At 43.4% G+C, this 14,539-nt stretch overlaps 1 long non-coding RNA gene across 1 annotated transcript in view; it reads left to right on the top strand.

Annotated features, from left to right (window-relative positions):
* Window positions 1-14,539, top strand: part of LOC123478348 (uncharacterized) — a 112,805-nt gene that overhangs the window by 33,567 nt on the left and 64,699 nt on the right. The window lies entirely within an intron of this gene.

The following is a 14,539-nucleotide window of genomic DNA, read 5'->3' on the forward strand; positions in this document are numbered from 1 at the left end:
AGAGACCTGCTCACCAGGGGTTCTGGCTCCAAACAACGCCCTTTTCTTTTACTAAGGTGGACTCGCACTTCCAGGGTTTTTACAGCCCCTGCCTCAGGCAGCACTCCTGGGAAAAGCTGCTGCCAAACCCTCCTCGCTCTGTGTGAGTGATACCCAGTATTCTATTCCAGTAAATCTCAGCAGGTATTTTTTAGCATCCTCTGTGTTCAAGCAATACAGTGAGTGGGGGAAGGAACAAGGTAATGCCCTGCCTTCAAGGACCTCATGGTGCAATAGGGCCTTTCAGTCTACTCATGGAATAGCCAACTCCACTCCGTCATCCTTCCAACTCATATACTGAATAACCTGCATTGTGTTAGGGGCTGGGGACCGAAGATAACTAGGATGTGGTTAGTATCTCCAGGACCACATTTAACTCTATATGACATTGAACAGCGTAACTTAAAGTGATGGGTATCAATCTTACTTCCATTTTGGATGAGGAAACCGAGGTCTAGAGTCGAGCAGTGAGTTGTACTGATCTGCAGTTCAGTGCTCTTGCCACTGATGTGTCGAGTGCTCCAGCATTTGACATTCAGACACACGGCTGAGTGTGCATGTGTGTGCATGTGTAAACTGTCTTTTGGCAAGATATACTAAATGCCCACCAACATGTTTATTGTGTTACAAAACAAAATTGTTTGCAACTGAGTAAATTTAAAAGATCTTGTTGGCTTTATTTGAAGATTCGTGAACTGGGTGGCATACAATCTAGCAGATGAAAGGAGCTCCCAGGAGCTGTACAAAATGAAGAGATTTTTATAGGTGGAAGGGAGCAGAAACAAGGAAATTATACCAGGCAAAAAGGCAAATTGGGTTTTGGGTCACTTTCCTTTAGGGGATGGCAGGGACCTCTCAGGCAGGTGACCTCACTGGTGCAGGTGATTCCTGATGGGCTGGTGGGAGATTCCAGTTCTGGGAGAGCCGAAGCTGTGATTTAGTTAAGTCTGGGTTTGGTGACATGTGGCTCAGCATCAGGGAGTCTATTTTGAGCCTCCTGTCTTATTTTTAATAATAATTTTACACTGCTTAAGATCTGTTGGTAAGAAACAATGTATTTCTTATTTCTTGATTTCTTAATTTCAAGAGTCAGGAAGCCTGGGACCTCATGCTTTCGAGTGACGTGGGACTAGCTTGTTTATCCAACAGAACCTCACCTTTCTTGTCCGCGAGCAGGAACATTAGGGTTGGCTCTGTGCCTGCCTGACAATGGTTCTAGGACAGCTGCATGGAGGTCACACAGAGAGTGAGTCCACGCACTAGTGCGGCAGCACCTGTGGTCACCTGTTGTCTGGGCTGACGGAGCTGCGGTGTGTTTTCTAGCCTCTCGCAGCCGTGGCTGCTCCTGTCGTTCCAGTAGAGGAGGCTCACAGATAAGAAGTTCCAGGGTTGGGAGGGCGGCTCCCTGAGTAAACAAGGAGAGTGATCTTGCCTGTCCTTGCTTGTGCAAGAAAAACTTGAAATAAAACACAGCCGGGGTTCATCATCACCCTCCTTCCTCTCTTCTTCAATTTAGGTTTCTCCAGTCTGATCCCACACCCGCTCCCTCTGTGCCTCCCGAATTGGTAATTTATTTCTTTTAAGCCACTACTTATATATAAGCATCACCATTTTAATTAGCAAGAAGCAAACGGGAGGAAGAAGCTAGAAGGCACAGCAAGAGAGCCCAACACTTGCATGCTTTAATTATTCATCGAGGTAAATAAAATTAAATATTTCCCCAGCAATCCGGAGCAGGATCTGAAGTAATTACACTGTCAAATTCATCAGAAAGTCTCTCATCAAAATAAAAACCTTGATGTCATTTAATAATTTATAATACAAATACACAGAAATTGTAAAATATTATAAATAGAAAACTGCAGGGTAAGTGAACATGAATTAGTTAGGGGTTGTGTTCTAGAAAGAGGCTGTCATGGGCTGTATAAATTTTTAATCAGAAATATTTTTGAGGCCTAATTTAGAGCAGGGAATATGCCAGGAACTTTAGAATACAAAGAGCACAACCAAACAATAACAACGAATTCCTGCTTTTTGAGTGAAACTGGACTCAGGATGATTTCAGGCCAAAGGGAAAGCTGTCTTTGAAGCTATGTATGTTCGAGATCACCTGTGACACTTCTCATGTTGTCTACACAGGCAACAAATGGATTAATTAACCTCAATGTAATGACCCCCGAATAGCAAATGGGAAAAGTCTGGCTCATTTCCACCAGGAGAAAAAGGCAGTCTGAGCCATTGAACCTTGTAAAACAATGTGTGATTCTGGAAACCATATGGTTCCATCCCAGTTTGAAGTGGGTTTGATCTGTTGAGTTGCTAGATGGAAAAAGCCTGAGGCAGACAGAGGAGACCAGGTTTTTCTTTTCCTCATTCTCTGGGAAGTGGTCTCATGCATTTGTGTCCTGCCTGCCTTTAGGGAACGTCCCGGGGACTGACCAGTCTCAGGACAGGTCAAGAGTGGGAAGACGGTGTTGCACAAGAAGGAAGGGGGTAGCTGTTGCCCCACTGACCAGGAAGGCAGTTCAGAAACGAAAGGTGGGCTTTCAAGATGGCTAATTCGAAAGGAAAGGGGGCATTTAAAATTATTTTTTCACTTGATGGAATCATTTTGAGGATCTGAAAGGTTAGCACGGATGATGACATGGTGATCCTTTTACAGAAAACGGTAAGACAGATCATTTTTATGCACAGAACCTTTCAAAAGCTTTCTCTCCTGCCTAGGATGAAGTTGAAGACCCTTAACAAGCCCTGAGGGTTCTGGTTCCTGTTGGCTGTGCCAGGCCAATCTGTCACCCGCTGGCTCCTTGGTCCCTGGGCTACGAGGAATACCTCTTTTTGGCCCCTCCAGCCTCATTGAACATACCCTGTTACTCTGCTAGGCACTCTCTTCCCCCCTCCCCCGCAGGGCAAACACCTCTTGTCCAGCGGGCTCAGCTTGGATGCCCTCTCTTCTAGGAAGCCTTTCGTGATCACCAGATGCCGCACCTCCAATGGTGCCTTGATAAATGTGCCACATTTGTTACACTTAGTGTAAATTACTTGCAACAATGTACTCTTTGGCTCCATGATAACTTGAACCTCCTTGAAGGCAGAGACCATCTATGTGAGCATGCTTCTCTTGTCACCCCACTACGGGACTTTTATCATCTGTAACTCTATCCCGCCCTCCTGCCTACCCCTTTCCTTCAGGGGTTTTGTCCGTGTTGTTCCCTGCTACATTCTCAGCCTGTGGGACATGGCCTGGTACATGGTAGGCACTCCATAAATACTTGTTGAAATAATGGATGGAAGTCCTTACCTCTAGGTGGGGGCGGGGGGTGGTGGTGAAAACCGGTGAGGAGCTAATCTTTTCATGGGAAACCCTTTTATAAGAATGTGGGGGCTTGGAGGAGTGGATGCTATGGAGGGTATGTGTGGTGGGCAGCGCTCGGAGAAGTGGATTAGCCTTTCCCCGCCTCCCATTGTGGGCCGTTCATGTCTGTCTGAGGTCCCAGTGCCCATGGCTTTTTCTGAGAAAGGCTTATGGTTGGTGAATTAACGAGTGGGAGAGAATTGCCTGGTGAGGAGAGGTCTAATCTGTTGCTGTATATCAGGGATGACAAATGGGCTTCGGTGCCAATGCCAGTTCCCTTTGATTGGTAGTGGCTGCTGCGTAGGCTGTGTGGAAAGAATTCTGAGGCTGTTTTCAGGTCTAATAAAAAAAGGTGATGTCTTGGGCATGGAGGGGGGTTGGGTGGCAGCGTTTGTGTCATACATTTGCATCCTGGCTTCTAAGCTTGGAGTTTGTTCTAGTCTTTTCAATGGAAATCCAGGTTTACAGAGGGACCGATGATACCCCTATTAATCTATTTGTTTTGAGAGTCTAGTCAAAGGTAAAGGTTAAGGTAATGAAGATAACCCTAGAGATCCAGACCCTTTAGGGGTTTGGTTGTATCCTTTGGGTTGATTGATTTATTTTTTCCTCCAGGCGATGAAATGGTTGAGCTATTGGCCAAATGGTTGGCTTATAGCTTAGGGACTCAAATAAAGAGGGCAGAACTCTTCTAGTCTCACTTCTTTGGGGTGGCCATTCAGACCCATCCTGTTGCTAAGGCAATCTTCAGAAACTGACCCAAGGCAGACAGTTATGTAAAATCTTGGCCCAAAGAAGAGACTCTCACTCCAATGTGACTAGCTCAGCACATTAACCCTGGGAGCTCACCAGCCCGTCAAAGCTGCCCCTTCTCCCAGTGCTGCCCTCAGTCCGATCTGCACCAGCCCCCCTCAAAGTCAGTTCCCTGTCAGCCGGCTGTAATTAATGATGTCGCTTCTTTTCAGGAAGGCTCCCCTGTCCCTTCCCTGACACCCTTCCCTTTACCGATGTTCCTTCAGCACGTCTGCTTCCTTAGAGCCGTCTCTGCACGTACCTCACCCAGCTTCTTGCACTGTTCATGTTCGGTTTTCTCAGCACTTCCCTATGTCTCTTCTCTCCCTCACTAGACTTAAACTCGTTGAGGAGAGGGGTCGTTATAAATATGTCTAGTGTTTTTTTTTTTATTGACTACACACAAGGATCTCACCACATATTTTTGTTTATAAAGATCACCATCAAATACCATTGAAGGTGGGCTGGATTCAGTGGGCCCACCAGTTTAAAAGAATACTTGGTATAATATTTTTCAGAGGACTATTTGGCAATATCTATCAAATTTTTGAATGTGAATGCTTTTTTCCCTACCAGTTCTACTTCTTGGAATTTATCCTACGGAGATACTCAGAGCAGTTGGCAAATATCTCTGTATAAAAGGATGATCAGAATTGTTTGTGATGGCAAAAATGAGAATAACCTAAATGTCCATCCTAAGAGAAATTGTAATATCAGTTATGGTACATACATCTACACAGAGGGATACTACATAATCATGAACAAGTAAAACAATTCATTATATATTGATGTGTGAAAATATCTACAATATTACACATAATTGTGTAAAATTGTATATCTTTTGCAATAAGCCACAAATATACATATAAATATATACATGTATACAGACATATGAATACACATAGAAAAAGACCAGAAGACAAAAATCAAATTATTAATGATTTATTTATGGTGGGTAAGATTTGGAAAGCAAGGCATCTCATTTTTTTTAACCATTTACTGATGTGGAAAATTTTAAATTCTCCCCTTGCTTTTGAGATATTTACATATGGCAAAATGGTCACTACCATAGCCTTAGCTATCACCGCCATTCCCGCACAAAATGACCTTTTTTTTTTATGGTGAGAACATTTAAGATCTACATTCTTAGCAACATTCAAGTTTATAATACAGTATGGAAAAACATTCAGTGGCCATATAATCATTCTAGATTAAAGATACTTTAAAGAAGAGTTCATTATAAAAAGGCCATGGTAATTGAGTTTCATAAAAATACCCTGAAGTTTAGAGATTTTTCAAAACAATTCCATAGCCATTTTAGTTGCCCCTAGGGTGCTTAGCTATTTCTTAGAAGCATTAAATACAGACTAAATGTGTTTACTGAAGAAATTGTTGTTTTTTTCCTTCCTCACTGAGATCCAGCGGGTCTCTGTGACTTGTCCTGGCCACGAAATGTGAGTGAAAGCAATACGTGTAATTTCTGAACAGAGGTTTTAAAAGCCAGTTCATGGTTTGCTGTGTTCCCTTTTTCTCTTTGCTACATGACCAACACTATTTCAGAAAAGAGTTTCTTCATTAACCTGGGTCTCTGGAGTAGAACTTTAGCCAGCGCTGATGGACGTGTTATGCAAACGAGAAATAGACCCTTGCTGTTGTAAGCCACAGAGATCTGGGGGTTGTTTCTTACTGCAGCATAACTTGGGCTAATACAGGTGCTCCCAGACCTCCCCAGTCCCTAGAGGCCCTCCGTGGCCTGGAAATCCTGACATCTCGTTCTAACCGTAGCTCTACCACAAACTTTCTGTGTGACTATGTCAGCTAGGATGCTTTAGCTCAGAGGAAACTGGAGGTGCAGCAAAAAGTAGCTTAAGTGACAAGGCTGTTTACTGTTGTGCATAACAGGAAGTCCAGAGTTGCAGCTTTATGACATCATTGAGGACTTGGGGTCTGTCACCTTTCTTCTTGGCCTTCCTGTCATAGTTGTGTGGTGGTTAAAGAAATTTCAGGTGTCATAGGCAGACATTATAGTATCCCATGAAGAAAAAGAGGAGTGTTTCTTCCTGTGTTTTTCTTCCTATTCTTTCTTGTTTTTTATTTGAGGAAAGCTATTTCCTGGGAATTCCCCAGCAGACTTTTTCCAGATACCATTGGACAGGATTGGGTTACATCTTTTCCTAATGTAACTTGGCCAGACGTAGTTCATTCCCCCTTAGGGTAGCAGCAGACCCCTTTCCTAGGTACATGGGTGTGTGGCAAGTGATTCCCCAAATAAAACTGGGGCTTTGTCTTCCAGGATGAGGGAAATAATGGAATTAGTGTTTACTTCAATGACCTGAAGTAAGATTCTCCTTAGATCTTAATCCCCCCATTGATAAACTGAAGATATTGGACAAACTAGCTTCTAATGCAGGAAGTATTGCTACAGAGTCCCATGGACCTTGTCCACAGAAGTATTGGAGTCCAAACTTCCTTACAGGGCCTTGGGTGGGGCAAAGCTATTGTCTGTGCCCCAGGGTGCCACTGGCTTAGGCCATCGAAAGTCCTATTTCATCAGCTTCCTGACAGGCAGACACATTATGGGCTCCAGCTCCCATAAAACCTTGCATCTTGGATTTTACATGCCCAGTGTGAATGTGGTCTAGGTGAGAGATGTATGTGCGCAGTTTCGTTAGCTTTTAGTTACATATCAGATTGACTTTAAAAGAGCTTTGAAGACTTATAAAGTTCTTTGTGCTTGGAAATTTTTTTTTTTCCCAATAGCTCCCTGTCCTCTCATGCTCCATCCTCCCAAATCCCTGCATCTCCTCACAGTTTGCCTTGACTCAAGGCACTTTATTGGCCAATTTAATATAAGCCAGTCCCAAAAGCTCTTGAGTCATGAACTTCAAAAATACTTTATCAACATCATTATGAAAACTAATAGAAATGATTGTAGGGCGGGAGCTACAGAGCCAAGTGGGTAGACCTTGTGGGATTGAAGCTGAAGTCTTCACTTTTCCTTTCAAGGCACCAGTTCTCTCATATCCAGCATTGGCTGCAAAGCCCCTGAGCACGAGATGGGCTCACTGCAGGGAAGTGCCAGAGCTCTTACTTTATTGGGCCAGGTGGACACGTGCAGCCAAGGCCTACTTTGGCAGCAGAGGAGGGCCGGGTAGGGATCTGTAAAAACTGATACAGTTGAAGTCATCGCGTCTCCTCTGTCCTTTGGGATACTTTTAGCAACAGCCTCCCCCACTCTACTACATGCCCTGGAAGGCTTTTATGAACTGTTTGTAGTTTTGCCACTTGGTTATAACTGAGAGCAGGAATTTCAAATGGTGTATAATTTCTCGACTGGCTTTGATGAGATCATTTTTCATCTCGATAATGTGCTGGGATGCTGAAGTCACCCTCCATTTCCCAATAGACGCAGTGCCACCGTACTTCGGTCCGTGCGAGGGATGACTGTTGAAGAGAATGCCTTCAGGCATCTCAGACTGCCAGGCCTGTTTGTCCACCAGGGCTCCTGGGTTGGGTTTGTGTTCCTGGAGGGCCTCTTAGGAATGTTGCTTTTGGCCTGGAGTAGCCCCAAGAGGTGTCGGCTAAGGACAGATCCAAATTGCCAGATTAAAATGGACATAGCCATAGCCCATCGCATAGTTGTTCCAAAATATCTTGATGTTGGGCAGTGATCGAATGATTGGCTGAGTCCCTGTTGGAGTATAAGAAGTCTTCTGCAGGTCTAGGTGCCCATAAAACAAAACCACAGAGGAAGAGTAGATTGCTGAGTTTTTAAACCTTTTATTATTATATCAGATGCAAATAGGGAAGTCACACAAAATAGCTGTATAGTTTAATGAATTATAAGACCACACCCTTCTAACCACCACTGAGGTCAAGATATGAAACTGTCCATCCCCTGAGAAGGTTCTCTACGTGCCCCATTCAACTTCACCCCCTGCCCCAAAAGTAAACCACTGCCCTCACTTTTATAGTAATCACTCCCTTGCACCCTTTACAGTTTTATCATCCAAGTGAGTATCCCTGGGCACTCTAGTTCAGTCTTGTGCATTAAAAGAATTGACATCTTCCAAGTCCCCTTTAATGTACAGATTCCTCATACATTACTTTCTTTTTCTTATAACTTACTTTTTGACCTGTAGACTTTCCCCACAATATGAGTGTTGCTGATTGATCATACACTCATTGTACAGTTCAGTGTGTTCTACTGCCCTCTGTTTTTTGTTTTGCAAGTTGGGAACTGTATTCAGAGACCCGGTCATATTCAGGTTCAATCCCTTCGGTAGGTGGCATTGAGTTCTTTTACCAGTAGGCACATTATATCTGATTCTTGCTCTTGTTTTTGTTTTTTTTTAAATATATATATATATATATATATTTATTTATTTTAACATCAGCCAATGCTCAAATCCTGCATCCATTAGTTCACTGGGAATTGCTAAATGGTGATGTCTAATTCTGGCATTTCCCTTTCATTTATTGGCTAGAAAACTTATAAACAGGTGCTTCCCTTCAGCTGCTCCTTGATTACCCAGTGGTACAGTTCCTATAGGAGAGGCTTGATTCTTTCTCTTTATTTACCATAAAGATAACAAATTGGTTCCTATCAGTCTCTGAAGGTGACCAGTAGGTTCCTTTTCTATAAATATCGTTGTAAATTTAAGGACCTGAGCATAAATTGATGGGTTCCCAGACTGCATTTGTCATCTATAACTTTGTTGTTTTCAGTGTTCTGAATATATGGGTCAGTGCTTATGCTTGTGAAGTTGCTGTTCCCCTGCCTCTCAACCCCCCCAGAAGAGAAGCGGCCAAACTCTCCATGGACTGCTCAAAGGCCAGCAGGAGAAGCTTAATGTTAGTTTTAAGTCTCTTAATTTTTGGTTCTTGCAGCCCGTTACAGCTAGTGTGGAGAGGAATGTAAAGAAGTTCTAGCTGAAGGACTTTGAAAATCTATGGTGCAGTTGGTAAGACCGTTGCCATTGGTAGGTGGGTGCCATTTAGGATCCCATTTATCCAGCCTGTTCCCTGCTGCTTCCACAGGCTCCAAGCCCTCTACTGACGCTCACATCTGGGTTTTTGTGCAGCTTGATAGCAGGAAGGGGATACCCTAGTCATTCCTGCACAAATATTTTCTTTTTTTGTTCAAGGGATGGGTTTTCCACTAGAAATGAATAAAGTGGCATTTTGTTGTCAAAGTTATATTTTACATTCTTTTCCAAGGAAATGTGAGCTCTAGAAAAGAGCTTTCCCTATAACCCTGCTTCTTTTAAATTGGCCCTGTCTAGGTTTAGGGTAACCCTGTACTAGAATGCTTATTTTTTAAGGTTTCTTCCAAGAGAGAGACTTACAGTTATTCTAGGTAACAGAAGAGAAGCACATTCTTTTCAAGCTGGGTCCACTCACCCACATGGCCCGAGGCAGGCCACTGATTCCTCTCATTCCTCATTCCAACTGGCAATGAGGTACTGCTGTTAGAAACCAGGTACCCTTCCTCGGCAGCAGCAGCTGCTGACTAACAATTGGGCCATTAACTAAGGGTAATGATGGATATAACCAGATTGCCTTGCTGGCCTTTAAAAAAAAAATCACTGCTTACCAAACTATTATTTTCCAGAATGAAAGAGAATGTTGTTTTGATACTTGAATCTGTAAATAAGCATTTAGAATCCACAGATGAACTAAAACACATTTTTACCCCATCTCTCCATAGGTAGAAAAAGCCAAAATTTGTGTTTCGCTTTCTTTCTTTGTTTGCTCTGGACATACTTGGGCCCAAGTTACAAAATTGCTCACTCCTGATAACAATGCTAATGCTTTCTGTTATCTATGGGGCATCTGTTTGTAAAATTTTAGTCTTATTCTCCTTGACCGGTTGAGTCATATGGAAAATAAAACTTAATGAAAAAGAGGAACAAGTGCTGATTTTCTATAGCCTACTAAGCAAAGTCTGAATTAAATGACTTCACTTAAAGCTTTAGTGGCAGAGACCTAATTAATGAAAAACACCAGGCTTAAACAATTGGCCATCCATCTTTCAGCATGAGTGAGAGACAGAATCCATATGACATTCCGCTGAGGATGAAAAATGAACAATTGTGTGGGTCGTGGATGATCCAAATTTGACAGGGCACCCTGGAGACTTTTAAAACGTCCCCTTTTTTTCCTGATACATATGGACTCTACACCATTGTCATATTCAATCTGAGAAACTGGGTTCCCATGCATTCTATTTGTTTGTTTCCTTGCTTGAGGCCTGGGGCCATGGCCTCCTGAGTTTGTAGCAGTTGGAGTCAGCTTTTGTTCAGCCTTTAAGATGAAATAAGACAAAGCCATAAACATGCTACAAAATACCAGAATATAAAGGGGATTACTGGTGCCATAATTAAAGAACTAGGAGGTCATTATTTCCAGTTGTCCCTCTACCCTCCCAACCACATGTCTCTCTGCTAGACTGGGACAAAAGAGATCTAAAAACTAGACAGCCCTGAGTTTGTTTTAATGGGAGCCCTCTTAAGTCTGGGCATACTTTGGAGGGTGTTTAGTTGACAAATGAAAAATGTTTGTCCTGGCTTGGAGCCTCAGAAATCAGGGAAGCATTAAAATAAATCAGCCCAGATAACCAAAGAATCTGAGCATCTTGTTATGCAAACCTGTAACTTATGCAAGAAGACACATTTACCTGTGTGTATGTCCCCCCAGTTATTTGTCCAGGTCTCCCTTCAGCTCTCATTTCAGAAGACTGACAGTTGGAGGGGGAACTGCTTTCTCCAGAGAAAGTGAGCTGTCCATCACTGGAGGTGTTTACCCAGGGGTCAAAGGACCATTTGTCAGGGACAGTGCACCTAGGATTCATTAACAGAGGGTAGATGTTTGGACAAGATAACTCTAGATGCTTTCCAACTCCAAGTTATGTGATAGAATGCAAATATGCAAATTTAAAAGGAAATTAACTTTTGAAAACTATAGCAAACAGCCTTTTAGGAAATATTTTCCCAATGGAATGAGTGTAAAAGAACAGCTTTTGGAGACTAGAATAAAACAAGATGCGAAGCAAGTGTGGTCTCCCTGGGAATCAGTTGGCCATTGAATTAAATTTTAATATTTCTGGGCACCTCCCCATCCTACTAGTTTCTCCTGCTGTACATTGTGGCCATTTGACAAAGCAGCCTCATTTGACCTCTGGTGAAAATGGAATAACTATACAAAAGAGATATGTATGTGGAAATCTGTATTATATAGTCCAGATTCCCAGGTAAATGGGAGATAGGAAATACCAGTATGCATCGCATAGCCAAATGTTGATTTTTCTACCCTTTTAAGTCCCTTTTGCTTAATTATGCCGAGAGATGTGATATCTTTTTACGACATCTGGCGTTCTTTGAGGACGCTGCAGTATCTCACAAATTTTAAATTAATTGTTAATGAGTAACCCAAACAGGTGATAACATCAACAGGTGTACAGAGAATATGGAATGAGCCACCGTATATCCTGGTACAAGAACAGTAAATTTGTGTCATACTTACATACATACCACAATTCCATACCCTATACTCGTGGCAGACATCACCAATGGAGCGGAGCATCCTGAACCCCCAGCAGTTCTGCCATCTGCCCGGAGTCCCTTTCTTTGCCCTTCTTTCACGACCTCTTGCATTGTGGGCTTTCATCCTCATTACTGACAAATGGGGTTCTCGTCAAAGTTGCTGGCAGCTCAGTTCCTTGTCTGTAAGTTCGAACCTTCTAACTGGTCTTTTGCTTCCACTCTTGCCCCCTGCCCCCTGATCTTTGTTTCGTATAACAGCCAGAATAGTCACTTAAAAACATGTCATATAACTTATTCTTCCCTTCTTTAACTCTGTCCAGCCATTCAGGCTTTCTCACATTCCTGCAAATACACCAAGCACGCCTCCCACTCAGGGCCTTTGCACTCGCTCTTCCCTCTGCCCGAAATACTCTTCTCTCAGGTATGGACGTGCTTCACTCTCTTCCTTCAGGCCTCTACTCAGATGCCCCTTATCAAGGAGGCCTACCCTGACGAGACAGTTGAAAACAGTACCCCCTTCTTTTCTAATCTCCTTGCTGTTTTATTGTCTTCATTGCTGTTATCACTACCTGACTTATGATATTTTTATTTGTTCCTGTTTCTCTCCCGACCCCCACCCCACTCCTAGACTTTAAGTTCATGAGAATTCTGTTTTGTTCACTGCTGTATCTCTGGCACCTGTTTTGGAGTATAATTCTGTCTTGGGCCAGATTTCCTGGAAACAGACTCTGACTTGCATGCAGGTTTCCTGGGGCTTCTTCCCAGGAGCAACACCTGGGAGAGAGGGAGGAGGGAGGACTGGGCGGAGGGAGATGTAGAACTGACTGGTAAGTGCTGCAGAGTCTGCATCTTCAGAACTGGAACAGTTTTGGGAATTGCCCCAGATTGAGGCAAGGGGGCTGGTCCTTTGTACCCCAGAAATGAGCAGTCACTAGATGTGGGCTGCTACCAGAGAAGGAGCAAAATGTCAGGCAAGGCAGCTTCCTTCTACCGAGAGCAATTCTCAGAGAAGCACTCCGCTTAAAGCCTTTGGTAGCCAGTATTCCCAGCCACTGTGGGGATGAATGTGTCTGTCCCGAAGGAGTGTGGGTGTATTCCCCAGCACCCTCTACACATGCCGACATGTGGTTGATATTCCAAAATATTTGCTGAGTGCCTGGATGTTGAAAGCTCTGACATTGCTCCTTGGTCTAAGGTGTTCCTCTCTACTATCCCATTACTCTTGACCCTCAGAACTCAGTGCACCCTGTGGCCCTACTCACTACCAAGCAACCATTTGCCATAGCTTCCCAAGGTCGGAAGATGGAGAGAGGTAATGCAGAGGGCATAGGCAGGGTCAGCTGGGGCCTAGTTCCAGAAATCCGAGCTGGCTTTGCCGGTTTGGAAAGCTGGTACCTGGCACGAAAGTGGGAGGCGTCTCTGCTCTGTGCCCTTGTCAACCAGATCAAGAAGAGAACGTTCTCTACGGAGGCAACATATCGCTTTTGGGCAAGTCTTACCCAGAGAGTTTTAAAAATGGATAAGGAACCACTAAACTTATTACAAAGCAGCTGAAAAGTCTGATTTTAAAAATTATATCACACCACAAGTTAATTTTCAGTATCTCAAGCCTCCAAGATTTATGCCTCCTGGAACACTCAAAGCAATGTAAGCAATGTTGTTATTCATTCATCCAGTCACTCATTCAGCAATTTTTTATTAACTGTCAAGATATGTTCTAGGTAGGTGGTAAATATATAAAACTAATACTATTAACTGCCTTAAAAAATTCTTCCATTATGCCAGGTACTGTGCTAAATGGCTTACTACATGGATTATCTCAGTTCATCTTAAATCAATTTTATAAAGTAGGCATTATGTTACAAGTTTTCTTAGATTTTTTTTTTTTTTTTTTTGAGTTAGAGTGGTCAAATCACTTCCTGAAGGTCACACAATTAGTAACTGGCTGTATCCGGATTCCAATCAAGGTGTTTGAGTTTGTAAAAGACTATGGTACATTCTCTCTCCAAACAGAGAGTAATTAGACATGCTCACTGCTCTCCAGAGGCTCGCAGTTCAGTAGGGAGACGGATAAATTAATAAATGAAGTTGAGCTACCGAGTCAAGATGTGCATCTAGGACTAAGTGTCAAGTCCATGTTCATTCTTTTCTACCTGTTTGAGTACTTTGAGGATGTAATATTGTCATATTTCTAGTGATTTAATCAGGATGCTTTGGCTGCATATAACAGAATATCCAACAGAAAGTGGTTTAGACAATAGAATTATTACACGTAAGAAGAGTTCTGGAGGCAGGGGGCGCTCAGTTTCACTGGTTTGGTAGCTCAGTGAGGTCAGGGCTCTGGGTCAGCCTCCCCATGATACTTGCCCCAATTCTGTACTCAGCCATCCTGCAGGACAGGGCTCCCCAGACCGTGGTGAGTGCCGTGAGGGGCAGTTGAGAGGGCCCCATGCCAGTGACCTTCTAGAGCACTGGGTGAAGGTATGCAAAGGAACTGGATGGGAACGGTTATCTCTGTTCACTTTACTTTTTACCTGCAACTTCCTCTCCCTAAAAATATTGACCGAACCTCAGCCCAGAGAGGGGACCTGGGCGCTCTAGGCCTAGGCTCAGGTTCCATGGGGGATGGGTTGGGAGTGGCCCATGGGCTGCAGAGGAATCCTAAGGTGAGTACCTGAAGTAAAGCCAGATTGAGCACCAAGCAGAAGAGCTGACCAGAGCTACAACCTAGGGACTGGGAGCCACACAGAAATAAGGAGAGAAGCTGGGGAGACTGAGGCTGAGGCAGCATGCATGGAGCCACAGTAGG

The sequence above is a fragment of the Desmodus rotundus genome, chromosome 6 (assembly GCF_022682495.2).
Source record: "Desmodus rotundus isolate HL8 chromosome 6, HLdesRot8A.1, whole genome shotgun sequence".
In the NCBI taxonomy this organism is placed as follows: Eukaryota; Metazoa; Chordata; class Mammalia; order Chiroptera; family Phyllostomidae; genus Desmodus; species Desmodus rotundus.